The 26,966-nt window shown below is 40.9% G+C and overlaps 1 protein-coding gene across 2 annotated transcripts in view; it reads left to right on the top strand.

Annotated features, from left to right (window-relative positions):
• LRP5 (low density lipoprotein receptor-related protein 5) overlaps positions 1 to 26,966 on the top strand; it is a 163,910-nt gene that overhangs the window by 18,425 nt on the left and 118,519 nt on the right. Inside the window, exon 2 of one of the 2 annotated variants that reach the window (XM_010562534.1) lies at positions 16,093 to 16,489. The gene's annotated coding sequence lies outside the window, so the exon portion shown is untranslated. Of the gene's footprint in view, positions 1 to 16,092; positions 16,490 to 26,966 lie in introns of those variants that run through there. The other variant, XM_010562535.1, reaches the window with a different exon arrangement.

The raw sequence follows: 26,966 nt of genomic DNA, 5'->3' as shown, positions 1-26,966 counted from the left end.
GTAAAGTTTGTGCTGTTTCTTTTTTTTTCTCCAGGTAGTTCCTTTGTAGGGAACAGATTGACTTCCTTATGATTTTGGACCTCTTTTATGATGAACTGAAAGCTTTTTAGACTTTCATTTCCTTTCTTGTTTGGGAAAGGCAGATATCTGCTGGGTTAAAAGAATAATTAGGCTTGGCTGTTTATACAGGTGGGGAAACCATGAGTAGAAGAAAACTGAAGAATTAAGTCTCAGAGTGAACTGGGAAGAAAAGAATAGTATGTTTTTTTGCTTCTACCTGCTGCTGAAGTTGAGGTGCAGCGTATGTTTCTAGTACCTCTCCTACTTTGTGTTTCAGCCATATGAAAGTATTTGACAACGTTGTGGCAGATTCTCTTGTGTATGCATTGCAGACAGTTAATTTCTTATGCCAGTGGGATGTTATTGAGACTCACATGAAAATTTCAAGAGGTAAATAAGCCTAACTTGAAAAATAAAAGATGACTAATAATTTGCTCTAGCTCTACATGAAAATATTTTGGAGTCTTAAGTTTGTGAGTTTGTGGATGGCTGGGTTTATGCTTAAAGCATATGAGTAAAGCAAACCTGTGCGTGCTACTGTATTTTTTTTTTTTTAAGCACAAACCCACCTATAAAGTTCCTTCCCCTGAGCATTGCGTGTACAAGACACAGCAGCACAGAGACAGCGCTCTGCAAGTCTGCAACCAGACAATATTCTGGCTACAGCTGAGCTGGACAAAGAAATTGCCTTAGTACTTTTTTTTTAATCAACTTGCCTTTTTAAACCTGGCACCCTTTTAAACCAAGACCCTTTTGACAAGATCGGCTCAAGGAAAGCAACTATGTTTGCAGTCACGCTGGCAGATTTCAGGGCACCAAAACATCTGTGAGGTAGTAGGAGACTGGGGGATGGGGAGCAACATGCAACTGGGGATGGGCAGGAATGGGGAGGGCAATTAAAAAATTAAAAAATTCAACCAGACGCAGCTTCAGGCAGAACAAAACACATCTGACCCAGCCCAATACAAAGGGCATATTTAAATCAAGATCCCTCCTAACACAGCGTAGCTGGAGCTTGGTTTGTACAGAGTTTATGGTTTGGCCTGGAATATGGTGTTTGTCAGAGGAATATGTACTACACCGTGCACTGCCCTGGGAGCTTGAGGAACCCTGCCAGCTGCTCAGCCTTTTGCAGTTTTACAACCTTCCCTCAGCTCAGAGTGTTACCACTTCTTTAATATTGTTTTTAGTCTCCTTTTTGGGACCTTGATAGTACAATATGTAATCAAGAATAACATACATATCACAATTCTGCAAACACCAGAATTCAACAGACACTAGGGAGAGTGACCGATTAATAACCATGAGATTGTACAGAGCAGTAGGCAGCTGCAAGAACAACAGACCCAAAAATGTTAAAGTCCTGTGTAACTCATCTTCTAAGGCCCCAAGCTTCCACTCTCTCAGATTTTCTTCAGTTTTAAATAATTATCTAGACGCAAAACCTTTTCCAAGAAAAAAAATTAGCCATTCTGGGGCTGAGTTCCAAAACACATTTCCCTTTTTGCACACACAAACTACCAGCCTATAAAAATAGGTACAAGGAGACTGATACAGTCTACTTTCTTTTGAATATTACCAACATAGGTCTAAATGTGGTGAGTCTCTTTTATTCTGGAGGTTTGGAAGTGACAACTGTTTATTTTGGAAATGTCCTTAAATTCCACATTTTGGAGGGACAAATAGCACAGACGATTATTTTATGTTTCTTCAGCTAGGCTAGCATTTGTACTTTATTGCTCTCTGTTGGGACCCTTTGCACACTTAGGTGAAGGAGCAATTTCGGGCAGTTTATGATCTTCACTAATTTGCAATACAGCAGCATTATGAGTGAGCCACATGCACTTCCAATTTAAAGGGAAAATAATTTCATGGGGAAAACATCACTCAAGCTCTTCTGTCCAACAGTGACATATACCAAATCTTAGTTTGGTACTAAGAGTCCTTAGGACTCAGTGTTGAAGTAAATGTAGTTACCGGTGGAGACCTTAACAAAAATTTTTGGACCCAGTGATGAAAATGTATCACAGTTGCAGATGATGACTGCCAGGTAAATGATGATAGAATGTGGTCTACCCTCTAAAGCAGGAATATCATCAGTTAATGAGCAATATTCACTTACCTACCTTACTCAGATCAGTTTGATCTAACCACGTGCTTTGCAAGTATGTGAACTGCAACACCATTGAAGATAATGCTGGCGTTAATTTTCATTAACAGCAGAGTACAGGCATGCCCCAAAGAGCATAGGATCCTACTCCGTTATGTCCATAAAAGTCATACACTGATCACCAAAGACATGTGAAATCAATTTATCAGAACAGCTGTATTCAATAGCATTGTAACACCTCTTTAATTAACACTTCCCTTCAGACCTTGGAAGAGTTGAATCTTGAACTCAATTTGTAATATACTATGATCATTTTAACCCCAAAATAAAGCAAGTCAGATTTTTTTTTTCCTGTGACCCTTGGCCAACTTCTGACAAAAAAAGGAAGAAAAGTTAGTGAAATCCTGAACATGCTCTCTCTTCTAGCAAATCCACTATTTTTGAACAGATGTTTGAGAAGAAGCTAAATTATCAGAAGTGCCATGTCTTTGCCATCACAATACTGAAAACCAATTAGATTTATAGAATAATAATAATAAGAGAGAGCAAAAAGTCTTCCTTTGTGTAGTTCTGACAGGACAAAGCTCCAGATAACTTGCAGGACAAATGCTGACCTTAGACAGGCAAAAGGAGCCATAAGAAATGAATTTAGTTTAATCAATGTTCTTGGCTAAAGCAGAATCATCTCCAGCAAGGAGTGATTTACAAAGCTTGGAGCACATTACTGTATTTATTTGCTATGTTAGAGGAGGCGAATTAAGTATTAGCAGCACTATAAATACAAGTACAATATTATGGATTTCATTATCTTAAATAATCCATTTCACCTCATCATCTTTTTGCTCTCCTTCCTAACAAGCTCTCACAAAACCAAAATATTTGGAAGACAGTCAGGAGACTTGCACAGAAATCAGAAGTCCTGTCCACAACTTGGCACTTAAAACTTCTCTCAACTTCGCACCCTCTAAAGCCCAGTATCATGTGGCAGGTTCGCTTTAACAAGGTGGTTTTATCTGGGAAGATTCTTAACTGTTGGAAGAAGACCACATCAGACTGTGGAACCTACGTGTGAGTCTTCCACTTCTGACTTGACTACACTTTAGTTCCAATGAAAAACATTTGCCAGCAGCTGAATCCAGCGCATGCTATTTCTGAGTCATTTTCTGCATTTTAGAAATATGCTACATTTTCAAGGGTATATATTGTATGTTTGGTGGACATAGAAGCAAAATGTCTTTTTCCACCTTTCTTAAGATTTGCGTCTTTCGGAGTTAACATCTGGAACTGGAACTAGAAAGTGGAAACAATTCTGATCAGAAACAAGCATACCTTTGTCAAGCCTGTATTTGTTCAAGTCCTGGAGAAAATTTGCAAGCCAAATTTTCCAGATGATGTAGAACCTCTATTTTATCCATTAAAAGTTTGGAACCATCATCGCTGCATAATCTACTATATTATTGGCCAGACAGCTATCTGCCAAACCAAGGAAGAATAAAATAAACTGCAAAAAACCTCCCAGAGAAGAACCTTGCTCCTGTTGGCATTCAGAATCTAAAAAGAGGACACTGCGGCGTTTTTTTCCATGCATGGATTGACCTGAACTGTTATTCACAACAGGAGTCATGTTTAGATGTTCAAGGAGGTCACCCCTTTGCATTCTTCTAAACCAGTTTATGCAGAAGTAGGACAAATCTTCATTTTTCTTCTGCAGTTTTAAAACTGTACTGAGCATAACATGGGGGTGGGGGAAAATCCATGCCTACTGCGTTTAAAGTAACAATAGCAAAATTATTGCCATGTACTCTGCATCACAGAAGGTGAAACGTCCAAGTATGTTTTTTTCCTGCAACATCCCCCATCCCTATTTTTAAGCACTGCCTTTGCACTTACCCATTTTGGCAAAGCCCAATGGCAATACCACGTAAGAGACTACTTCAGTGCCGTTTCTGCTTATTCTAAAATCAGAAAATACCAGAAATCTCAATGGGCAGGCTGTTTCCAATTTTTGTGGGTACAAGCAGAGTGCCATATTAATTCTCACACAGAAAACCATCATGAGTCAGCTGACAGATAGCTCCATTGTGGTTTGAATATGGTAAACACTGTTATGGAAATGAAACTAGTGTCCTATGGTATTAGACAAAATACAAGTTTGTACTTTAAAGAATCCTTAATCAAAATATGAAACCTTCTCACTGATAAGACAATGAAAGTATTCAGTATTACAGAATCGATTCAAAGAGAAGTGATATTTGAACAGGGTGGTCTGGTGGAATGGAAATCAAATCCTCATTGGCCAAGTTCCTTCCCAGTACCACCACACCATGAGCACCCATTCCTAACTCAGCTCTCTGGGTCCAACATAGAAACACAGTCCAATAAGGAATTAATGCACAATCCACCACCTTGCAAAGAGAGGGTAATGGGGTGGACTTTGCTAGCAGCATGCACATGAACATCACTGCTTGTATCAAGTTGAAGCCATTCATTTCTTAAGTTCCACATCAGAATAGGTTGATGCCTGCTCAGACAGCATGTTTGCAATAAACAAATTTGTGTTTCGGTTAACCAGCCAAGACACATAACAGGCTGAGGAGAGAGGTAAAGTCTTTGTTCTTTAGCATCTGAACAGCTATGGGTAACACAAGTCTGAGTTTTTATTTAGCAAACGCTTTGACTAGTGCTCCAGTAGTGTTGCCAGTGTATTCTTATAAAAGGGCCATGGACCTCCCCTTGGTGTGAATGTGCCTGCCATAAGCAACTGTATTTTTATGATGATACCTTCTCAGTGACTTGCTTAGTGACTTGCCTAAGAATGTGATCCTTGGAGACTTCTGAACTGAGCTTCTAGCTGAGGTAGGGTCACTGTGGGCTTTTGCATGAGAGACGCTGTAAAGCAATACTCCTCTTCCCTCAGTGCAAGTAATTGGTCATTAAAGATTGCCTGCACAGTTTGTTTTTTTGACCCAGGGTTACAAAATGTAAGTGCTTACAGCTTATTTCACTCTTAAAGATGGCAGCGTAAAGACCATAGCTTTTTTGTATAGCTGGAGGAGGTGAGCGTCTAGTGTGGTGGTCTGTGATGGATCTGGACAAGTTTGCTTGTTGCCTTCCTTGTATCACACCATTCTTAATTTAACATGGAGGAAGTTTGGAGGCCGCCTGTGGTGCGGGTCAGTAGATCGCCTGTGCGTATGTGAACCCTCTGCTATCCAATTCCTCTGTTTGGATTCAGTGTCGGACTCAAACATACCAGCGCAGACCTCTGAGGTACTGCTGCCTAGTTGTTCTTAAAGAGCGGGAAAGTTTTCACCTTCCTTGTGGGGCTTACTGTCTACGTTTAGACTGGGATTTTCAGTGGACCTTGGGAGCTTTGGTCGTCATCACTGAAGTCTGATGGAAGTAGTCAGTTTAACCTCCCTTGGAGTTCAGTGCAGGTTCTAAGATCCAACCAGCACCAAACTCAAAAGTTGGCTTTTAAGATTGGACGATGCTCAGTTCAACAGCCATTTTCAAAGTGGTAGTTTTCAAAGCTTGTTGTTGGTGTCTGTCTGGAGCCAAAACGCCCTAATCCCTAATAGACAGTAAACTTGCATTTAAGCTATCGTGTGCATAGTGGTTCTTGAGAAGCAAATTGCAGAAGAACCCTCAGAAGAATAAGCAAATTATATCAACAGTATACTTCTGCTTTTGGGAAAATCCCATGTATGTTTTAACCTCTGTAAAATGGTCCGGTGAGAACCTGAGGTCAGGAAGAGGTAGGGGTTCAGACTGCAGAGATACTATCTTTTTAGCATTAGCTAGTCAGAATTGCATGAGACTGCAATCCTCACAACTGTTTGGCTGAACATCAGTTGTGCATTGCACAGTGAGAGATTGCCAAGAGCCAGTTTTGCAATAATATTTAGAAATTTCCTCTAACAAAACAGACCAGATGAAAATTGCTTTATGCTCTGGTGAATCTGTTTTCTCCTCTAAATAAAATGGTTAAAGTGCTTGCGAGTCTTATCTAATGAGTATCTCAGCAACTTGATGTAAGTGTCCCCAAATCACAGCTGATATTCTGGGTTTTGTTTAGTTTTTCAGCAGATCTCTAAATATGTTCTGTATGCTTCTTGGTGGTCCATGTAGTGTTGGCTGCTTGCAGGGACTTGGCTGTCCTCCTTTCCAGCTGCTAAACTGTGTTAAAAGAAGGTGAAATATGCTGTTCCATGTAACAAATTTCAGTATTTGCTACAGGGGTATTAAGGACAGTCTGATAGAGCCATTGCCTTGTGCACCAGGAGGGGAGTTCATGGGGCATGATTAATGGGTGGTCTGTGGGAAAAGTCTGAAAAGTTTGAGGAACCCTCCTTTAAAATAATGTGTCCATAGAAAAGTGATCTTTAACACACATAGTTTTCTGCCAGCCTCTGCAGAGATGGAAGTCCACTAAATGAAGCACACTGAATCCAATCACTTGGCTTTTCTGGTATGTGAAGATTTTTACTTGAAGTAGGTAATATAACTAGAAACTGGACAAAACAATAATGAATAAGTTCGGAGTGTGCTGTTGGAGAGTTTTAAAACATTCTATCGCCATCCCAGACAAATCTTAAGTTTCATAATTAGTATAAAGCACCTTTGCTGGACTTCTTCAGAGCATGCTCTTCAGAGGAATCCTTTGGCATCTCTTGACCAAGGGAAATGAACTAGTTCAGGTCAATGGCGATGAAATGGTATGTAATCAGCGCTATATTTTGTTGTTACTGATAACATTATTATTTAAAAATTGTAGGCTGCCAAACAAAACCAACAGTCTGAAGTAAATCTCTTGTCTTCCTAAAACCCTGTCATTACGGGGCGGGGGGGGAACCCTACACTATCCAGAAAATGTAACAACATCTTCAGAAAACTTACTGCTTGTTTACTTAAAAAAATGAAGTAAAAGGTAGCTAGCAGGTTATCTAACAACATTTTAACATTACTGTTTGATAAAGCTACTAAATTAATCTGCTTCAGGAGGGCAACAGAAAGAGTGATGTGAGTATTATGTTACAAGCAGAGTTTACACAAAACAGTTTTAAAAAACCAAGCATAAACACAAGCAGCCCCACGCCCTCGTAATCAACATTTTTAGTGAAATGATATGGGGAGTTCAGTCCACTGAGCTTTTTTTTTTTTTGTCTTCAATTTCAAGACACACACATGAAACTCCTTTGCTGAGGCAGGAATTAATTGTGAAAAAGCCGTACCTGAGGAATGGCTATCCAACTGCTGTTAAAAATCACCTTTTGCAAGCAATTCTGCAGCTTCTGTACTGTGCTCCAGTATCTTCAGAGCATGTTTCTCGCTGCTTCATTTCTACATTCTCTTCCCCATCAATGAAAAACCCAAAGCCTAACCTGATCTAATTTCTTTAGTGTGTCCTTTCTCTAGTGGCTAAGAATAAATGATCGTCAGCCTCTCATAAAACCATTTACTGGTTGGACTGTTGTTTTACTCTTTTTTTTTTTTTTTTATCTCGCTGCCTTCTCAGCTCCTCTCCTAGAAGAGAAGAACACTTTTTTCTTTTTTTTTAAATACTGTTCTGTGGACCCTTTCCGGCTTGCAGCTGCAAAACCAGATGTCCTTTAAACTTACATAATTTATTTACATACTCCCCCCCAACATATTTGTGGCTAAAGCCATGTCACTTCTTGTAGGTACACTGATGGATGAACAGCCTCCCTTTTACTATAGCCTGATGGCAAATAGATCACTGAGATCCTGCCTGTCTTCTAGTGTTCAGCAGTGATACTCGAGACAATACTTAGGACACATGAATAAAACTGGCACCAAATATATTTCATAATATGGGATAGTAGTGTGGATTGGATTACTTTGCACTGGTTTATGCCTGGTGTGACCCTATAAACAATTTAAAATATAGGCTGGCAAAGCGTAAAATTTACAAAAATTCCCTGACATCTGCTGCGCACAATGTGTATAAATATGGGATATTCTTAGTGGTTTAAAATGACACTCCTGTCTCCCCCTGGATTTCAGACCTTGATTCTACCTAAAATCAGATAAAATGGAAATGAATCCTCCTTACCTGATAACCAGAAAACTTTGGTTCATGGTTTGGAGAGGGAAATTACTATCAAATGGCTTGAGCTGCAGGGTTAGAGAAATGGGATGGAATTTGGGGAAGGAGTGTATTTTCCTCTTAAAGTAGTACTGTAAACTAGCCATCACTGACTAGCCATTCCTTCACAGCTCACTGACCCACACACACTCCCTGATTCACAGAGAGGAGAAATCTAAGCTGTGTCAGGAATGAAAAGCTGAGTGTATCATGGAGCCTTCTGCTGGAAGATCTTCAAGCGCCTTGCTCAAGCATGAGTAGGCTTCATGACAGTCCTTTGAGATAATTAATGTCAGAAGGAAGGGTATGTTTGTAGCAGGTGGAATAATGTTTACAAATCATTGGGCTGAAGCCCCTGCTCAAGTTCACTAAGGGGGTCTAAGTGGGAGTGAAACCGAGGAGCCCCAATTTTTTTAGTCCTGCACTCTACAGACTGCTACCACCTACAGCAGCAAGAATATTCTATAATTTAGTAATTACACTGGGAATTCACCTTATCTACAATAATGCGTTTTGAGGATGAAAGCAATAGCCCTCTATTCTTTGGAGGACTGTACCTGGCAAGTTTAAACTTGGGTTGAGTATGTGCAGTTAGTACAGGAAGATCAACATTTAATCTATCTTTTGAAGTTGGCGATTTCAGAATGTCTGCAGCAGCAGCAGTTGCCAGTAAAAAGGACCGGGGTCCAGAATGCAGAGCTTAGAGTATTTGAGGAAGAAACGTTTTTTTTTTTCCTTCTAAATACATAACAGTTGCATTACACATAAGTTTATTTTAGTCTTTATCTGTGGGATTTGTACCTGCCATATTCCCTTCTTGCCTAGCAAGGTGTCAGACTGTGTTTTTTAGTTGTGCATGCTTTTAGGAGACAGGTTTGGCTAAACTCTTGATTACCTTCCTTTCTCTTCCATGCCTGAATCTCTCTCCTTTCTACCTTCTTTCATGTGTCTTTATGGCTCCAGTGGTGTCTGTGTGTCCTGGCACATGAGCTTCCTGCTGCCACCAGCTGCTGTCTCTCTCCCCTTGAGCTAAGCCATGAAAAATGGGGATAACGCCCAAAAGGGCAACAGCATGTGGAATAACTTCCTTCCCTAAATGTTTGGAGGGAACCTTATGCTACACATCAAAGGTCTAAGCCTCCTTATGCTCCAAAAGAGTTAGAGCTGGATAGGAGCACTTTGTGCTGTAGAACTGGTTTCTCTGATTAATTTATGGCTGTTAGGACCCTACCTACATGGTCTTGTTTCAGCATAACAGCTATTTTAAAGCATAGAAAGCTGATGCATGCTTACTCCATATCCTGTCTTAGGGTTTCCATAAGACTCTACACCCTTGGGTGCAAAAGTTTTGACACGTTTGTTTTTTACCATCTGGTGTGCCTGTGGCAGGGGTGGGGGGGTTGTTTTTGTTCCTTGGTAATGAAAGTTTTTGTGGTTTGGGACACTGACTGCTGCAAGAATTGTGTGCTATTCTTTCTGTCCAGCAGTACAGATGGCTTAACCACAGAGGTCCCCTATGCCTTTGTCTTGTTAAGAATTGAAATAATATTTAAAATATAAGTTGTTGCGCATACTGTAATTTTGGATGGCTATTTTAGCTTGTATGCTTATTAAAACGAGATCTTCATTTTATGTTGTGTACCAGGCTCCCAAGATCTTCGTTCACTTTTCTTAAAAGCACAGCTAAACCTTTCCATGACCTTTAGCCTAGTTAATTGGTTTAAGAATTGTTAAATAAGGCTTTTTTCCTGTGCTATACATAGGATTTGTGTGTGTTCTGCACTTCTGGTGCTTTCAAGAGTAGGAATCATGCATGTGCCCCAGTATTCTCATGGCTTTCTATTTTGGCTTTAAGGGGAAGGAGACAAAATGTAGGAATGTCAGCAAGTATGGAGCAGTAGTATAAATATAACTTTTTAAAACTCTCTTGCTCAGCTTGTCTTAGAACTGTTGCAGCTTTGCAGCTAACCAGCAACTGATGACAAATGCTCTGTTGATTGTAATTCATGATCATCTTAGTCTTAATATGTAAATGAGTTGAGCCCTGTCAGACTGGTTTTCGGAACTACTACTGAAACGAATAGCAAAGATCATATAGTGCAATTGTTAGTGGTTTGTCTCATGTCAGTTTCCTGGGGCTAATGGGTGCCCCTGAAGCACTTACTAAAACTTAAGTGCTGTATATGGGATTGGTACAATTACAACAAAAAAAGAAAGTTAATGGCTGAATTCAGAAGCAACACACTGGCCTGTTCTGTTGGAAGGTAGTTACAGCTGGGCAGATGGCAGTAGACTTGCCATACTTCATAGAGCTTATGTTTTTAACAGGGATGGATGGAAGGCAGAGAAAAAGAAAGATTATTACTGCCTTTTTTTGTATGGTGAAGTGCAGAGGAGTTGAAGCCTCAGTCCTTTTAAAAAAATGGAGTTTTTTATTGCTTATATATGTGATAAGAGGTGGTGGTAAGGGAACTATGGTATATGTGCTAAAACTGATACTGTTTATAGTGGTCCACCAGATTAATTATACATGAAGTGTACAAATCCTCCAGTCTTATATTATGTCTACACAAGACAGCTTTCCCAATGCAGGTAGAACAATTAAAATTCAGTAATTAAACATAGACAAGGAACAGATTTTCTCAAGAGCATTCAGGAGATCAAGAGCAAAGCTGGAAATTGAACCCATGCTTGATTCCTAACCAGCTGGATCAGGAGTGTTTCCTTTTTCTCCAGTTAATAAACTGATGAGAAGCTCTGTTTTCACACTGTTGTACGCTAAGCCTCTGTGTAGATAGCTCCATTATCAAGTCAAGGGTGTGTTTTCCACTTAGCGGAAAACCACTGGAGAATTGGTGGGTTTTTTAACAGAAATAATATGTCTTTCTAGAATGAAGGATTGTTGATCAACTGCTTCATGATCCAAATGAGATTGTAGAATTGCTGCAAGAAGTCTGTAACTTTCTACAGTTTAGGCTGTTATCTGTTCAGAGTTCATTTGATAATTTGTGGAATTTCAGGTTCTTTTTTTGCTTTGTCAAAGGATTGTGGACTCCAGCTATGTACAGAGGTTTTAAATATTGCCTATTATGGAAAAATATGAACTGTTCTAATTTTACTGAAAAAGAATACAGTTGTTTTTTTTTATTTGTAACTACATTAAAATGTTGTCCTTTCAATTGGGTGGTAATAGACTGGATACAAACAGTTTGTCCTCCACATTCATCATTCATCCTGTTACTGTTTATTCTTTTCAAAATAGAAGCTGGTGTTTCCCTTTTCAAGCAATTTGCAGTTGTCGGGAGCATTGCTGATCAAAATAGAGCATAACACTAAGTGTTCTTTGAGAGTCTCCTAACTTTCTAACCATGGAATATTTTCTCAAGCAAAGGATATTGCCTCTTGTTGTGTAACAGATAAGCTCATCTGAAGGTCAATAGTAATCATAGTTGTTGCTAGTTTTTTGGGTCTCCTCCATCCCTCTCCTCAGAAGCTGCTGTTAACTGGCCCTTTGGTTTGCCTCGTCAAGAGTTGTACAGCAAAGAATTAAATGCACCAAGGATAAGAGTGTTCTTTGGACCTTCAAGTCCAGTTCAGGATTGAGAAGACAGCATGATTTGAAAGGAGATTGGTCTGCACGTTTTTGGAAATGAACCTTGGATTCTACATACATGTGTGATTCAAAATAAACTTGCACACTGTATTGGTGGGATGATCTTGAATCTCTAGGATGGTTTGTTGATGGTGCAGCAAATCAAGTTTTTGGTCAATGCCATTTGTTTTGTTGCTTTTTGAGCTTTCTTTGTTTCTCATTATAATGCCTTAAAAAACCCTGTTGGTTATAATCAGATAGACTCTGAATGTGTCTTTTGAATTGCTAAACTTTTGAGTTTAGTAATTCTATGAAACAAAATGCTATGCATCTATCCTTCTAGAAAGGCATCTGCTTGCTTGGTTGCCTCTTTCAAATTTACTGCTTACTAACAGGGAAAGTTGGAAATTTGAAAAGTTCTGTAAGCTTTTCTTGGGGCATCTTGGATGTTCTATTTAATTGAAGCTGCAAAGTTACCAGAGCTAGCTTTGCCTGCTAGCGAGCCATCACATTCTGAGCTGATGTGATAAATACAAGGCCATGGAAACAGAGCATTTAATCGCTCTTCTGACTTTGGTATTGTTTTTAAAGGTGGGAGAGCCTGTGTTTCTTCAGCAGCATTCCAGGCAAGAATCAGTGTTGAGAACTAGTTACTTGTTCTGATCACTGTTTTTTGTTTGTTTGTTTGTTTGTTTTTTTCCCCATACCAGTAATGCTTTAAAAGGGCTCTGCAAGCATTTTTTATAAAATTTGGACTGAGTAAAATAGGCTGTTGGGGAGGAGCAGAGAAGTGAATATGGTTGTCAAAGTCTCTGCTTCATCTCTTCTATTTTTTCCAAAGGAAATTGAATACTCATTTGTTCTTAAAGGGGACAAACTGGCCATTTTCAATAATCAATCAGTTTTACTGTGTTTATACACTGATGTAAATTCTAACGCAATTGCAAGCAGGGCAATGTGATTTCCCTGCTGGGTGTTCGTAGCCAACACAATGTGGCTACACATCAATCAGGACGACTCTGAAGCACAGAAGTGACACAGAACACAGTGGTTAATGTGTTATCTGTATGCTGTTGCCCTACTGTGTGCATCAGTGGGGAAGAAATCTCTTGAAAGGGATGGGGAGCTGGGATAATATTGATACTGATTGGATTAGACATTGTTCATGTCTGATCTTTAGTTAAGAAGCTGTTGAGTTCCTCTGCTGTTGATCGGACTTGATATTTCAGGTTCCTTTTTCCTTTGTAGTAGCATTAATAATGGCTTCAGTGTGGAAATGTCTAGATGAAAATCTGTCTATTCATGTTCTTCAAAACACAGTTTTGGGACAACATTTTTTTAAAATTTGTACATAGACTTTTTTCAGCTTTGATCTTTGGCTTGATATGGGGCTGGTTTTGTGAGGCAATGTGCATAACTCGAGAAGTTCTCTGCCCCAGAGAACTTGTGACTTAAACAGAGCTGGCTAACATCAAACTTTCCAAGTGTTCAAATGCTTTGGTACAGTGCCACTTAAAATAGACATGGTTACGGGAAACGAATGAGTTGCAGAGAAGAAGACAAGTACTTTGCATTCTAGACATTTTTTCTTCTGTTTTCAATAACTAACCTGTTGGACTTTCATGATACTGTTCCTAGTGTTTTTAAAGATGACAGAGAGGAGGACTTGGCAAGTTAGGAGATGAGATAGGAGTAATACTGAGACTTCATTTCTTAAGAAATAATTCTCAAGCTGTATAAATGTTCTTGAGTTAAATATTGTAGAAAACAAAGATATTACATTTTCAGTGAAACATTTGTGATAACAATTGTCGGTGTCCTTGCTGTCCAAGATCCTCACTAAAACAACCAGCTGATTTAAATTTTCCTTATTACTTTCATCAGCATAGACTTCCCCCAAAAAGAAAAATAAAGCCATCTCTTTCCTGACTTGGGGGAAAAAAAAGACCATGCAGAATAATAATAAAAAGGCTGAATTTGTATGCCTGTTTTTAAGCTCATCTGAAGCTGAGTTGTAGATTCTAACTGAGGTCCTTGGCCTGCACATAAAGACACCAGCTGTTGTCAGAGACATACCTTGCTTTGGCCTATGCAGTGGCACACACTCTCCAGTGAGCGTGTAGCTGGAGCCAGAGTTCACAAAAAAGGCAACAGCATGTGGCAGGGCTGCCGCCATAGCAGACCTGCGGCTCAGACCTCCTATAAACTGTTGTCTTTTAAAAGTGCAGGAGGAATTGAATCTGAAAGAAAATATCAAGAGCTAACTCTCATATATTATATACAGTAACCTGAATTTGAAACTAAAGGTATTTATATCACAGGCTTGAACCTCTAGAAGATGAAATAACATACCTGTTGTTTCTGCTCTGTTCTGTGTGTTGTTCCTGGCTTTGAGTGGCCAGTGTTTGGACCTCTGATGGGTGCATGTGGGAAGCAGCAGCATCAAGTGAAAGGGTTGGGTATGAAGCTCGGGGTCAGCAGTTGCCTGGTGTAGAACTCCAGCAGCTGCCGCTTGAGTTAGAATTGGGGTGAGGAGTGAGAAGGGTAGTGGGGTTCAAGGTGACAAACAGTAGGGGCAAATGAAAATAGCTTTTTGTTTGATGACATAAGATCCCTACCAGACTTTGGCAATTGGAGGAGAGGCTGAGGGAGCTCCATTACTTCCAGCATCTAGTGGCTTTTTCTGAAATACTGGCATTCTCCTCAGCTGCCAGTGGCGTTCACAGTTGGGGCTGGTATGATGGCATCTTTGTACTTGGCTGCTGCCTTCTCAGCCATATCTGCAGATAACCATTTTTCTTGTTTACTGCTGGATGAAGAAGCAAGCCTGTGCTTTTAGGAGAGAAATGAAGTGGTTTACTTGGCCATCAGTCTGGCTGATATGGTTGGGAAGGAATGTTCTGCAGTATGTCTAGTTAATGTCCTCTTCTGGAAGAAGCAGGTGGGCCGAATCATGCATTTGTCTCTGTTTGTTTGAATCATGCCCTCTCCCACCATAGTGGGTCCTTCAGAGGATCTTTACAGTCTCCTTCTGCCAGAGTTTTGTAATATTCTGCCTGGGTAAGCGGAGGGAGGAGTTGTAGGACTCAGACCTTCATACCTTTCTCTCCCTCTCAGTGTGTGGAGGGACAGCCTCAATTGCAAGCACAGATTTCTCTCTCTTTGTATAATGGCAGATGAGATCTGGTATGACAGAAAAGTCATCTCGTCTGTGCTGAAATCTCTGCTAGTGTTACTACTGCTTTTGTATGTCTTGCTGTCAGATCCAACTCAACGAGGTTCATTTCCTTGCCTCTGATGAGTCTCTCTCCACACCTCCTTTTCTGTCTGTGAATGCCAGCGTCATCTGCCGAGGTCCTGTCATGGTCCAGCTGAACCTTGCACAGAAGAGATGTAGAATTTGTGCAGGTACTGCTGGAATATCTCTACGGCTGTCACTTGGACATGTCTTTAAGCTTCCCATCCCTTTTGCATCAATCATAAGTTAGCTCCCCTTTTAAAGCCTGTTCCCTGTCATTCAGTACTAGGACTTCAGCTTCCACCACCCACTTAGAGCTTCAAACAGCAAGAACCTTTGTCCTTTTTCTCTGGCTGCCTCTTCCAGCTAACAGCAGTCCCCACAAACTTCCACAACCCATATCATCATCTTCCTTCAAACTCTTCCTTAAATTTCTCTCCTGTTGTGGTGTAGCGGAGAAGATAGTAATTCTGAACCTCTGTCACAGTCTTTGCCATCTAGGAGGGCACTTGGTAGGAGCATTTCAGGGTGTTGTGTCTAGTGCTGTTAGCTTCCAGCCTGCTACTAAAAGGCATCAGAACTTGCCTTCTGTGTGTTGTTACTACTTCAGCTGGGTGAACCAAGCTTTTAAACCGTGAAGACTTAATTTGTTCTAAACCTGGGTTTACGGATTGACAGAAGGTATTGTTGAAGGGCCGCAGTTTGAACTCTTAACTATGTTGAAGACGCTATCCATATCCTGTAGATAGAGAACTGGGCCTGCTTTTCCCTCTGTCTTTTACTCCTTTGTCTGATGTGTGGAAGGAAGAGGTTTTTGGGTAGTGTGCATTTTTCTCTCATGTGAAACTTCTGTGTTCCTTCTGCTGTACTGCCTGCCCTGCTGATCTCAGAAAAGAAATCCTCCTCTGCCATATTCATACTCAGTGCTTTAACATCTGTAGATGCCAGTAATACTAACATGTCTTCATTTTTTTCTTCTGTAGCATCTCCCTTTCTGCTTTTTGCCAACCGGCGGGATGTTCGACTTGTGGATGCTGGAGGCACAAAGCTGGAGTCCACTGTGGTGGTCAGTGGTTTAGAGGATGCTGCTGCGGTTGACTTCCAGTATTCGCAAGGCATCGTTTTCTGGACAGATGTGAGTGAAGAAGCCATCAAGCAAACTTACATTAACCAAACTGGGAATGTGGTGCAGAATGTCATCATTTCTGGTCTGGTTTCCCCGGACGGCCTGGCATGTGATTGGATTGGGAGAAAACTTTACTGGACGGATTCAGAAACCAATAGGATAGAAGTAGCTAATCTCAATGGAACATCTAGAAAAGTCCTCTTCTGGCAAGACCTTGATCAGCCCAGGGCAATAGCTTTGGATCCTGCTCATGGGTAAATATTAATTTGACTTAAATGCTTAAATGGATACAGTGGTGATTTATGTTGAGTTTTTAGTTCTGAAAAAGAAACACAGCCTTTTGTTTCAGTTCACATTTTCCCAAGGTATTTTTCGCAAGATCTGTAGCTGAACATATGTTTGAGCTTAAATATTTTGTGGCAAGAAATGACAGGCCAGACATAGAGCCAAAAAAAAATACAGCTGTTCTTAGGTGCCAAGCCAAATATTCAACCAGTATGATGGCCTAACTTACTCCATTGCACTTCTGAAAAGTCATTAATTTTTCAATCCTTTTTTATTGTTATCTTCTCAGTTGTCTTGCCTGGTAAGTTAACTTTCATTTGATATGTGATGCCTATTTAATGTATCTAGACAGCAAGGCATGTAAATCTGCTTGAGTTGAAACAGGAATTCTCACTTGCTATGCTCTGGTAAACAAAATCAGGATATTTTTGATTGTTGATATTGATAATCATTTTTGTGCCAGCAAGTAAAAGAATCCAGGTGAAACCGGGGACTCTCAATGCTGTTAGGTGACCAGGTTAGGAAGTAATAAGGGAGCAGGCTGGATGTGTCACTTCTAGTGCTCTTGAAAATACTTGTACCTCTGTATGGCTCCTCCCTCCCTCTTCAATACTCCCCACCATTTCACATGTGCTATTTGCTATCCCTGTGCACGAATAGTACTGATGTTGTGCAGCTTGGGTCCTGTATTCATTGTAGTGATGACTGAAGATCTGCTGTGCCAGTTGGATCCCTGGAATAAGGGGAAGAGAGAAGGGAGGTGCACTTCTCTTGTGTGCTGTGGCGGGTTGACCCTGGCTGGATGCCAGGTGCCCACCAAAGCCGCTCTATCACTCACCCCCCCCTCACCCCCCCCCAGCTGGGCAGGGGAGAGAAAATATAACAAAAGGGCTTGTGGGTTGAGATGAGGACAGGGAGAGATCACTCAACCAATTACCGTCACAGGAAAACCAGACTCGAATTGGAGAATTAATATTTATTGCCAATCCAATCAGAGTAGGATAATGAGAAATAAAACCAAACCTTAAAACACCTACTCCCCACCCCTCCCTTCTTCCTGGGCTTAACTTTACTCCCAATCTTCTCTCCCTCCTCCCTGCCAGCAGTGCAGGGGGACAGGGAATGGGGCTTGTGGTCAGTTCATCACATGTTGTCTCTGCTGCTCCTTCCTCCTCAGGGGCAGGACTCCTCACACTCTTCCCCTGCTCCAGCGTGGGGTCCCTCCCACAGAAGAGAGTCCTCCACAAACTTCTCCAATCCTGGGTCCTTCCCACGGGCTGCAGTTCTTCATGAACTGCTCCAGCGTGGGTCCCTTCCATGGGCTGCAGTCCTTCAGGCACAGACTGCACCAGCCTGGGTCCCCCACAGGGTCACAAGTCCTGCCAGAAAACCTGCTCCAGCGTGGGCTCCTCTTTCCACGGGTCTGCAGGTCCTGCCAGGAGCCTGCTCCAGGGTGGCCTTCCGACGGGGTCACAGCCTCCTTCGGGCACCCACCTGCTCCAGCGTGGGGTCCTCCATGGGCTGCAGGTGGATATCTGCTCCACCGTGGACCTCCATGGACTGCAGGGGGACAGCCTGCCTCACCATGGTGTTCTCCACCATGGGCTGCAGGGGAATCTCTGCTCCGTCACCTGGAGCATCTCCTCCTCCTCCTTCTTCACTGACCTGGGTGTCTGCAAGGTTGTTTCTCTCATGTTCTCACTCTTCTCTCTGGCTGCAGTTTCTGTCGCGCAGCAACTTTTTTTTTCCCTTCTTAAATACATTCTCCCAGAGGCACTACCACTATCTCTGATGGGCTTGGCCTTGGCCAGCGGCAGGTCTGTCTTGGAGCCGGCTGGCATTGGCTCCATTGGACATGGGGGGAGCTTCCAGCAGCTTCTCACAGAAGCCACCCCTGTAGCCCCCTGCTACCAAAACCTTGCCACACAAAGCCAATACGTGTGCACAAATCCATACAAGTGAGGTGTTTTGCCACTAATCTACTGCTGTTTTCACAACTTTTTCTCAGGGATCACTTTATCTTCCTCTTCTGTATGGTATGTGTAGGTAGGTTTCTCATCTGTTAGAAAATCTGGCGTCAGCTGGCATTTTCGCTGAGTCTGGCCTCATTGCAAAGGGATGGTGAGTTAATACAAGGGCTTAGGATAAACCAAAAACTACTTTGTATTTGTGGTTTATCCTACACTGGGAGTTGGACAGTCTGATGAGAAACCAGCTTCTTCAGGTGTATGAGAAGTGAAAATTGAAACTAAGCAACAGAGGGCAGCTTAAGATTGTCATGTCAGCAACTGCCATGCTACACCCTGGAGCTTTGTCAGGTTGTTTTTGCAGTCATTCCTGCATAAGGCTTCCCAGATGAATGCGAGGAGTTAGGGGTACATTTATGATTAATATGTAAAGGACGTATAAGTACTAAATGGGACTGTATGTACCCAAAGAAACGAAATCCTTAGTTTTGTTGACAAGTCAAATGCTGGAGCTGCCTGTATCCTTCAGATAACTGGTAGAAAGGTACAGCCATAATCAGTAAAAGGGAAAGTGGAGTGACTTTGTTGGAGCAAAGGAATTTTCCAGAGGGGACCTTCTCCTCTTAATCCTGACTTCACTATGGATACCTTTAGGTGAAAGGAATTCTTCCCATAGCAAATTGCTGTATTGAAGTATTTAAAATAAATTAGCAGGAATCCTGTGTGTATCCTGACAGCAAGTAATCCATGCAGAATTAATTAATGCTGAAGATCTAGAGTTCAGTAGTATAATTTAAAGAGGGAATATGATGTTAAATTGAGTATTTTATAATGAGGTAGATCAGAGAGAGTGGAATGGTGCTTTCCATGAAATACCAGTGCCAGGCTGACATCTCATAAGTGGATGCAGTTCCTTGCCTTTTGACTATTTTCTTTAAGGTAGCTTAAATATTGGTTGTGGCAATACATTTCATGCCATATTATGTGCTTTTTTTACTCTCCTGTTTTGGAAAACTGAAGGGATTAACTGGGGATTTCTGGTAGTATATTGCTCCTATGCTACAGGACATAGGAAATTATTATTTTTAATGAAAACCGGATTGGAACAACCAGGAGAGAAAGTATTGTTGGTACAGGTCAAAAGGAAGGCTTTCTTAAAATCATCAGTAATGATGGTGAAGTTGCAGTGCTTCTGCACCAAGCAAATTTCTGTGTTTGGAAGGAGGGATGCAGGCATGGTTTATTTTGCATGACTTTGAAAGGCAGTTCTTTGCAGCAATACTCTGTGCAGAACAGATGTGCTACATTTCTTAAACATACACAAAATCCAGTAAGTGTAACAACAGAAAACACCGTTTTGGTGTGTGTTAGGTATCCTACCTTGTTTTTGCCTTTCCGTAGATTTGTGGTAGCCTGTTCTTTCTTTCCCGGAAGGGTTGTCTACTTCCAAGTATCTTGCACTTACTCTTCTAGGGAAGGTGTGCAAGTATGAACAGTTACTGTGGAATGGGCTAATATAAGGAAGAAGATTCATTTGCCAGAAATGTAGATGTCTGCATGTGAGCTGGTCACCTTGAGACTCTCTAGTATTAATCAACAAAATTGCTTGAGATGAGGAGAGAATGACAGTTGTTCTGACTTTTGCTCAGATCAATTCCTTGGGTTGCCAGTGCTGCTGTCCCGATCATTAGTTCAGTCTACAAGTTGGGTTTTTTTTCCACTGGGAGCAGCAGCTTTACATGAAACACCTTTGTCAGTTTTACCTTGTGGCAGATGTTTCTAATTGTAAGCCTGTTTGATTTGTGGATTAATCCAATGCGACAAAGCAACATAAATAAATGGTCTGTGAAAATGTATTATGGAGATATACATGTATGCTTTATAATTAACCAATTAATCCCCACTATGGTCTATTAAAATCAGCCTCCATATTGCTGCTTTTCTGGGTAAGAGTGACAAAGTCCAATACTGCAGAAGTGTCCTATTGAATTAAAGGCAGGTTTGCCCAAATAACTATCTAATATAGTAAACAATAAACCAAAAAATCATGCTTTCTGTATATTTGTGGAATAAAACATTCAAATTTAATTTGCTTTTACAACCACTTCATTTCACATGGTAGTTCCGAAATATTTCATAGGTGCATCTGTGAAGTACTGATCATTACATTTGACTTAGGCACAGCAGGCTCTAGGTTTGAGCTCCCCTAGAACCAGTTGTTCCTGGTTTACTGGTATTTTCTGGGGAAAAAAGAACCATTTAGTACCTTTTCATTTGTCTTTTTGTTAATAAGTTTTTGTGATCAGGTGGCTAATGCAGTTACTACAACTGACAGAAGAGTAAGAATTTGTGCTAAAATTTAGAGCACTTCAGTAAGTTTGTGGGTTTTTTTTCTGGATCATAAAATCTGATGAAATTTAGACTAGGATTCTTCAAATAGTTGATGCAGCCTTAAAGTTGCTAGACATTTGCTTTTGGTCCGGAATAATTTCCACAAATGTGATTTTGGCCTTTTAACAGTTTCTTCTAGAAAAGTGCGGGAAAGCTTAGAAAATGAGGAAGAAAACTTCATTAGGTATAGGCCAGTCAACTTCAGTTTCCAGAAGAAAAATGGGACAAATAAGCAGTTTGTAAATGCTTAGCTGATACTAATAGTACCCAAGCATGGGTTTGTTAAGAATGCTCTGTGTCAAACAAATCTAATTTCCTTCTGTTGACAAAATAACATGTCCTTGTGTAGATGGGTGACACCTTCTCGTCTTTTTAGCTTTAGTAAGGCTGTTCTGCAGAGATGGATGCAGGACTCCATTTAATGTTGTGGTGTTCACAGTGGGATGTCGTGCCCAGAGTGGCGTTTGCCTAATAAGTAGGTTTTATTCCATTTTGAGTGCGGTTCTTCAAGACATAGACTAGTTCGAGAGAATAGAGGAGAATGTATTGAATATACAGTGATCATCTCTCAGTAATGTTATAGGTGTAATGACCAAGCCTTAGGGCATGGGAGATGAGCTAGCTGACTTCTAGCGATTCCTTTCGAAGCCTTTTTTTCTGTGATTTCCGGCTGACACTCAAAAGTCTGATTTTTTGGGATGTTTTGGTGGGCTTGGTGTAATGCCATTTTTAAAGACAGCTTCATCATTTCCACACTCAACCTACCTTCCGCCTTTAATGGCAATGCTTATCTGAAGGTTATAACTTGAAAGAGAGAAGCCCTTGTCATCTCTCCCAACAATCATTCAGATCATTTCTAAAATTTATTTCTTTTAAGGCAAGCTGTGAGAGACTATTGCAGATCATCTGTGGGTCTCTACTCTTCCCAGCTAGTGAAAATCATTAAATGTACAGGATTTTCTGATGCTCCAAGACAGTATCATATGTAACATGGCATTCTTTTCCATACACCTTAAAGTTTTCTTGCTGGATCCACTAGATATTCTAGGAATCAAAGCAGGCAGAATATGTGATAAACCAATTATCCTGCTTCCCTGAAATTAAAGATGAACTAAGCAGACAGAGGAGAGTACAAAACATTTTTCTGCAAATTCACTGACATTTTGTTCTGAACATCCAGATCCCAGACCTGGTGTAGGTTATGTGAAGCTGAGTTTATTTAATGGAAGATATTAGGCTAAAATTCATAGCACTGTTTTGGAGAACATTAGCATTTATATACATTCTTGCTAGGTGGGCCGCTGATGGGGGATTCAGTAGTGTTGGTGTTTTATTAAGTATGAGTTCACAGCTTTTGCATAAGTATTTTTGTGTTCTCAGAACAGCAACTTCTAACAAAACTTAGGTTAGTGTATGTAAAGATTTTACTTAAGACCAACTAAAGACATAGCTCAAATTCTGTGCAACACAGTGCAAAGAACCAGAAGCAGGAATGCATTTCAAAAGCAGGTCCTTATCATGTGTCGAGGCAAGCAAACTTCAGTTTCCCAAAAAGAAATTTTGAAAAGAACATATGAATACATAGCCAAAACAAATGAGTTAATTCTCAGTCCCGTAGGGGAGATCTTAGATCTGAACAGCCTAGAATGTGTGTTGACAAGGGCCATTAAATCTTGGACCTCTAAATCTAATTCTAAAGGCATGCTACCTTCAACCTGTAACACAGGGCTCTGATTCTGAGAAGCTGTAGCATATCCGTAATCCTCAAATCTGATTTTCACTGCTGAGTGCTTAATGAAGAAGTTAGTTCACATTATTAAAGCCTACAATGTATTAGAAACATCTATTTTGGTTAATATAAATCTTGAATTTGTTCCTAGTTGTGTGATGGCTGCTGCGATATCTTCTAGAACAAGTGTACTGTTCAAGTTCAGGCTGTATTTTCTATGGTTTGGCTTATTCAGCAGACAGTACTGCTTGACAAGTTTCTGCCCCCTCTGTCTGCTGAAGCACAAAGAGCTGAAACATCTGACATCTGTGAAACGGTTGTTTTAAGGAAAAATAAAACCTGATGGCCTCCAGAAAAACTGTGCTGTCTTGTGGGTTTTTTTGCATGTGTGTAGCAGCAGCCTTGGTGCAGTCACTGGGGTTGTTGAATTGGCCATACCTGAGCTGGCATGCTAACTCGGGTGGGGTTTGTAGAAATGATGTTTGTGGAGGAGGGGAGCAAGGACTTTTGAAGTGGTGTTGACTGGCTGAAGGAAAGCTCCAAACCTGTTTCTACATTTCCTCCCTCATTTTAGTTCTTAAAATGTCTTTCATGACTTGCTATGGGTCTGTTGGGCAGTGGAAGTGCTAGCAGACTAGCGCAGAAGCCGACTTCATTTATGGAGCAGTATTCCCCTTTTGGAACAGCAGAGGCTTTAGGGGAACGAAATGAGATGCAAATTAGAAAACAGCAATAAAAAAATTGAGTACAAAGGATAAAGCTATTAATCATCAGTTTTGGCATTCTGCAGAGTGGCCATTGGTTTAGAGGTTAAAACAAGTCTAATCAGGTTCTGAACAGCGTTAGGGAAGTGTGTGCCATAGCCCAGCCTAACCATCGCTTCAGGTTGCTTATGGCAAATTAGCCAAAATCTGCAAGCAATGACTGTCACTGGCAAACTAGCTAAAATCTACAAGCAATGATTGTCATTGACCTAACGTATATTTGGCACTGAAGGAAGGAAAGGATTGGATGACTAAATATGACAAGTGGGATATTAAAAAATGGATTTAGAAGGGACAGCTGTCAAGATTAGAAAGCTCTCAGTTCAGAGTCTAAAGTTAAAAGCCTCAGACATGCCTAGGTGTTAATACAGTGTTTCCCCAGTGTCACAGCAAAACCGTGAACCAGACCTATAGCTGTTCTTACATAACTCACAACTGTGTTTATAGCAGCACTTAAATAAAACTGCAGTGGTGTTTACTGCTGATTCACCAGGACCTTGGTCCCACACAGCAGTATGTTGTGTACATAAGGTTAAGCATGTTGGCTTTCTGTGTTGAAATCATTGGGATCTGTATGCTGAAGCCTGATCTGTATGAGCTGCAATAGACTGAGGCTTTGAATATTTTGATTTAAATGACTGTGAATGGTGAAATGTTTTTAACAGTGTATCATCTGATCTTAACTCCTTTGCAGTAGTTGAGGGGAGGGGGAATACTGAATAAAATTCATGACTGTTACAAATACTGAAGAAGAAAAATAGCAAACATGCTATTGTTAAAGATTATGGTTTTTAGCAGCTCTTACTTCTGCTTACGGCTACTCAGTTAAAATGCAGAAGATGGACTGTTTTTGAGTGAAGCATGATTATTGCTGCCTTGAAAGCTGGAGATTAGTTTATATCCTGTGTGTCTCTATTTAGTAATTAATTTCAAGTATAAAATTATTTTGAAGCTTTTGGTTAATTATTTGAAACACTGTAATGAGGATGAATATGAGTAGCACAGTTGTTTTCTTAGAATGTAAGAAAAGTACTCAACCATAAAATTGGTTACAAGTCATATCCAGTATCTTGGTATGGCTGTAATTTCTGGGAGTTGGAAAGTTTTTGATATGTTGTGTGGCCAAATAGCTGCATATAGTCTCATGCATGTGAAACTTGAAGTTCTTGTGGGAAGTGTTATTTACTCTAATTTTCAGATGGATGCCCTTGATGGTGACAGCCTTTCCATAAATGTTTCATCAGTCTCTTTTCCTGCTCATACATATGACTAAAGGGCATAAATTGTTCAAAGACCATTTGCTTCGAGAGCCGAGCTGCCTGTTCAGAGATGGCAGAAAAAAGTGTTGGTTCCTCCCTGCCCCCCCCCCCAGCTGGAATTGCATGGGGAAGAGGTGGAAATGTGTAGTCTTCCTTAATAACCCCATTGAACTCACTCCCCTGTTAGCACTCTTTTTTTGCTACAAGTTCTGTGATTCCTCATATCCTGAGTCCTGGAGACTGAGGCTTCTTTGCCCTGTATGCATATAGTCATCTTAAGTAGTTTGGGAATTATGGTATTCTTATCTTTTTAATTTCTACAGCATTTCTTAAGGGAACAGGATGGCTTTGGTTGTCTCAGTGCCAGTGTGTCTTGCATTGGGTTCTCAGGTGAAGTCAGGAATGTAGCTTTGGGGTCAAAGAGGTGGTGGAAGCTGGGATTCTCTTTGATTAGAGGGCATGATGGGTGCAGTTTACAGCTGCACAGAGGCAGCATGGAAGTCATGGCGTATATGACGTGTTGGTCTGGCTGGACTGGCACCATTCTGTTTGTCATGAATAGGTGGCTTTGGTTTAACTCAAAACATGTTTCTAATTTTTTCATGTAAAATTAAGCAATAGTATAAGCTGAAGTAAGAGTTTTTCCACATAACCTGTTGAATGTGTACTTAAAACAGGGTTTTGTTAAATTGTGTTTAAAATTGTAAGCATGCAAATGAACATGCTTAGATTGCATGCCTTGACAAATTATTGCCTGTTGAGTGTACTGTTTTCCCAAACATTGAGTTAAACTGCATCAGCATGCTGAAATAGATAAAACGCATTGGCTTGAGCTAAATGTTCAAGGGCAGTTGTGAGATCTGTGGGTAAGAGAGCAACCAACACCTTACTTGCACAATTGAATTACTGTTGTTCAATATGTTTGCTGGACCCCTGTCCTCCATTAAGTCAGTACAGTGTGTAGACATAATTTCTTGAACTGTCCTGATATGCTTTGATCCAGTGTTCCTTATGGAGAGAGGAAGAAATCTAGGCTTAACTTTAGGTAGAGGTAGTTAAGTCAGAGGTTAAGTCATGACTGGGTCTACCTGTAAACAGCAGAGGGTGGGAGGTGTCTCACAAGCTGATGGAGAGAGAGTTTAACAGTTCATTCTACACTTTTTGGTAGGAGGATCCCCTGACTTTTGAGTTGCTGCAGTGTGTCTTAAAATGGGTTGAAGGTAGTGATATTTGGACTATTTTTCCCTTTCCTAAAATAAATCATACTTTTTGAAAGAGGAGGAGGACCTGGAGTCAATGGACAGGATATGAGCCAGCAATATGCCCTTGTTGCAAAAGAAAGCCAACGCATCCTGGGCTTCATTAGGAGTGTTGCCAGCAGATCAAGGGAGATGAGCCTTCCCCTTTACTCAGTGCTGGTGATGCCACCCTGGAGTACTGTGTTCCGTTCTGGGTTCCTCAGCACAGAAGAGATGTGGATGTGTTGGTGTGAGCCTAACAAAGGGCCACAGAGATGATTAAGGGATTGGACCATCCACCATAGAAGGTGGGGCTGATTGAGTTGGGATTGTTTACCCTGGAAAAGAGAAGGCTCAGGGGATCATATCACTGTGCATAAATATGTGATGTGAAGGAGTAAAGACGATAGAGCCAGACTCTTCTCAATGGTATCCAGTGAAAGGACTAGAGGCAATAGGCACAAACTGAAGTAGAGGAAGTTCCGCTTAAATGAAGGAAAATACTTGTCTACTGAAGGGGTGATGAATCACTGGAACAGGTTGCCTGGAGAGGTTTTGGAGTCTCCAGCCTTAGAGATACTCAAAACCTGACTGGATGAGGTCCTGGGTAACCTGCTCTGGTTGACCCTGCTTTGAGTGGTGGGGTTGCAGCAATCTCCAGAAGTGCCTTCCAACCTCAGGAATTCACTGATTCTGTGAAAAAGCAGCCTTTTTGGTGCAGGGCTCGTGACCTCAATGAGGTCCTTTCCCTACCTTGTTTTCTGCGACTTCCCTGACCACCCTAGAGTGGTAGTGTAATGCTGAGTTGCTTGTGAAGTGCTTTCAATATGAAATTATTTCTTTATATATAATATTGCTTCATGTCTCCTCAGAAATGTCTGGGAAGAAAAAGTTATATTGTGTTGTCTCTTGTACCTTATCTAGTAACCATGAGGAGCAATTATGAAGGCTCATTTTATCTTCTTATGGCTGTTTTTCTATTCTCTGTAGAGTTTTTGCATATGAATGTGCTGGACATTCTTTTAGAGGGGAAAGTGCATAACACACAAAGCGTGTGCAAGTCTTCCCCCCCCCCCCCCCCCCGCACCACCACGCCGC

Source organism: Haliaeetus leucocephalus, unplaced genomic scaffold (genome assembly GCF_000737465.1).
Source record: "Haliaeetus leucocephalus isolate CR32 unplaced genomic scaffold, Haliaeetus_leucocephalus-4.0 Scaffold161, whole genome shotgun sequence".
Taxonomy (NCBI): Eukaryota; Metazoa; Chordata; class Aves; order Accipitriformes; family Accipitridae; genus Haliaeetus; species Haliaeetus leucocephalus.
The sequence above is the reverse complement of the archived record's forward strand: the minus strand, read 5'-3'. Positions and strand labels throughout refer to the sequence as shown.